Source organism: Geotrypetes seraphini, chromosome 1 (genome assembly GCF_902459505.1).
Source record: "Geotrypetes seraphini chromosome 1, aGeoSer1.1, whole genome shotgun sequence".
Taxonomy (NCBI): domain Eukaryota; kingdom Metazoa; phylum Chordata; class Amphibia; order Gymnophiona; family Dermophiidae; genus Geotrypetes; species Geotrypetes seraphini.
In genome coordinates this window covers 323,918,829-323,922,146 of record NC_047084.1, presented here as the reverse complement: position 1 = coordinate 323,922,146, position 3,318 = coordinate 323,918,829, and positions in this window count along the sequence as shown.

Sequence of the window (3,318 nt, the reverse complement as noted above, 5' to 3'; positions counted from 1 at the left end):
GGTGGAGTACGGGCGGGGAAGGGGTAATTTGCATAGCGCGCCAAGGGGTTGTATTTCGATTGGTCCAACGCCTCGGCGCGCTATGCAAATTACCCCTTCCCCGCCCCTACTCCTTCACCGCGAGCAGGGAAGGGTAATTTGCATAGCGCGCCAGACCTGGGGGTGGATCCCTGTGGGAGTACCGCGGGACTCCCGCAATGCCCGTTCTTATGCAGATCTCTAGTCCGGGGGTAGGGGTGTAGAACTCGGGGGCTCTTTTTTTATTTGGTTAGTTTGGAGGTGTACTGAAGGAGATCAGTGCCTGGGAGGGAGGGAAGGAGGGAGTGAGCCAGTTCAGCTGATTAAAGGATTTACATTGGCCACCTGTTGACTAGAGAACTAGGCATAAGGTTTTACTGTTGATTTTTACAGTACTAACTAAAACTATATCCTGTAATTGCTGCTAGTTTGAAAATTTATCAGCCTACTAGTTTGTGAAGATCTGCCACGAGATTGTTAGAAATACCTTATTTTCAGGAAATAAGACTGGAAGAATACTGCTCGGCTATTTTTAAGTAATGGGTCCAAAACTATGGAACAAAATGCCAGTTTAAGAATTATACAGTCAGTGGATTTATTTAAGAAGAAGCTGAAAACTTTTATATTCCAGCAAGTGTATCAATGCAATTTGAAGGCGATGGTTTTTGGATAAATCCATGCTGATTGAAGTTGTGTAGAGAATCTAGCTCGTTAGGTCTGAGATGATAATTGTTATGTTTTACAAGGTTGAAGAAATCATAGGTTAGTTATGAGCAGAGAAAAGGCATATTGATAAATGTTAAATTGTTTTATTTGTAAGGAATGGTGTTGGCCAATTTATTATGAGCGTTTTAAATTGTATTCCACTGAGGATATATAGATCATGTGGATAATAAATACAGTGGTGCCTCACACAACGAACTTAATTGGTTCCAGGAGCAAGTTTGTTATGTGAAACGTTCGTTATGTGAAACGCGTTTTCCCATAGGAATACATGTAAAAAAAAATAATTCGTTCTGCAGCATAAAATATGCTAAGATGACATAAAAAAGATAAATTTTTTGTTATTATTTTTATTTAGATACATCTAAAAACATACATCTCCCTGTCCTTTTACTTCCACTATCTTCCTATCCCATCTCTATTCCCTTTTGTCCCTCTCCCCATGATCAATCATCTCACCACCTCTCTCTGCCCTCACCCTCAGGGTTCAAGATTGCTTCCACTCTTTTTCCTGTTGTTCTCTCTGCCTGTCACCCTATGATTTAGCATCCCTTCTGCCCTTGTCCAATATTTCCCCTTCTCTCCCTCCCTCTCATCCCCTGCTCCAACATGTGCTTTCTCCACTCCACCTTTCCTCCCTCCCTGCCTCCACCTTTGTGGCGCTTTTGCACCCGACCGACAACAGAACAGGCCCGGTCGGACAAATCTCCCTGTCCTGTAGCCGCGAATCTAAATTACCTTCTTACAGCAGCTGGATTATTGAAGCTGCTGTAAGAGGTAATTTAGATTCGCGGCTACAGGGCAGGGAGGTTTGTCGGCCGGGCCTGTTGTCGGTCGACCGGGGGACCTGACCATCTGTGCACATTCTTCGGGGCGGACCGCCCCCTCCCCCCTCTTTCGTTCGCCATTGCCTTCTTCCTACCTGCCCTGCCGCAGCCGCACACAGCCGACCGGAAGTCTTCCTGATGTCAGCGCTGACGTCGGAGGAAGGGAGGGCTTTGCTTAAGCCCTCCCTCCGACGTCAGCGCTGACATCGGGAAGATTTCCGTTCGGCTGTGTGCGGCTGCGACAGGGCAGGTAAGGAGAAGGAGACTACCCTCGCGGCTCGACCAACCCCGCTGCGATCCAACCCCGCAGGAACCCCGGAAGTATGCAGCTCGGGCGACTTCGTTGTGTGAAACGAAGTACGTTATACGGATCACGACATAAAGTTCGTTGTGCGCAGCGTTCGCTGTGCGAGGCGTTCGCTGTGCGAGGCACCACTGTACTGTAAGTAAATAAGCTGTGCTCCCTCCCCTGGGCTGGAATGACAGACTGCCCGACCGTACCTAAGGTGAACCAGAGATGCTGTGATTTGCTGATTATTTGATTGTGCTCCCTGCCTTGGGCTGAAACCGACTTAACCCTGACCACACCTACTGTGACCCAGAGGTACCATCAGATGCTTCTTCTATTTCTGTACACTGCTTACAGCGTTTGCATCGTGGGCAAATGCTGAAGGAGCATGCACGTAAACAGCAGATCATGTTCCATGGGTAGCTCCTTGGGATGAACTTCCGGGGGTTACTTGGGAGACCTAAGGACTTTGACAAGATAGGTGGTGGTTTGCTTATCTTTTTCCCATATCTTTATTCATTTTTTAAAACCAAGTGCAACATATTATCAAACAATGTTCAAAATAAACAGCACTTAATTCCATCAAATGATAAAATAAATACATATCCTTTTCCCCCCACCCATCCATAAAGTATAAAGATAAGCAAAAGGTAATACAAATGATCAAGACCAACAAATTAAAATCAAATAATAATTTAAAGGCATATCTCCCCCCCCCCCACCCCTCCTGGATGTATATAATCAAAGGGCTAAAATCAATAATTAATCTTTACAAAATTTTGTCAATGGGTCCCAAACATCCTTAAATTTCTTATAATGTCCCAACTGTATTGCTCACATACATTCAAATGTATAAGTTTGGCACAAGGATTCCCACCAAAAACTATAGTTTAACCTATCCCAATTTTTCAGAATAAGTTGTATGGCAACTCCCATCATAATGAAAAGAAGCAGTCTATTGTTATGTGAAGCTATTGGACTCTTGACCATCAATAACGTACCAAACAGCACAGCATCATATGTCAATGCCAATGGAACTTCCAGTATGCTATTTATTTGACCCCCAAATGGATCGCCAAAAGTTAAGTATCAAGGGACAAAAGAACAGTGCCAGCATCTATTTGACTTAGAACTATCTAATTTTTGTAATCTTAACAGGGGTACAAAAACTTCTATGCAACAAAAAAACCCAAGTTTATCTCATAGATGCTGACGCTGTACATCTCATCCTCCAAGTCCAAATTTGTGGCCATTGAGACGCAGAAATCTGCTGCTTAGTCTCAATGCTCCAAATATCTTTTAAGCCAATTTTAGGTTTCTTATTCAAATATTCCTTATTCAAATATTTCTTATTCAAGTATTAATTTGTACCTCTTGGCGGCCTGATGCCCTAGGAAATCTGTCAGGAAGCAACGGCCCAGCAAGCTATATGGATTTTTTTAGATTTGGCCAGTCATGGAA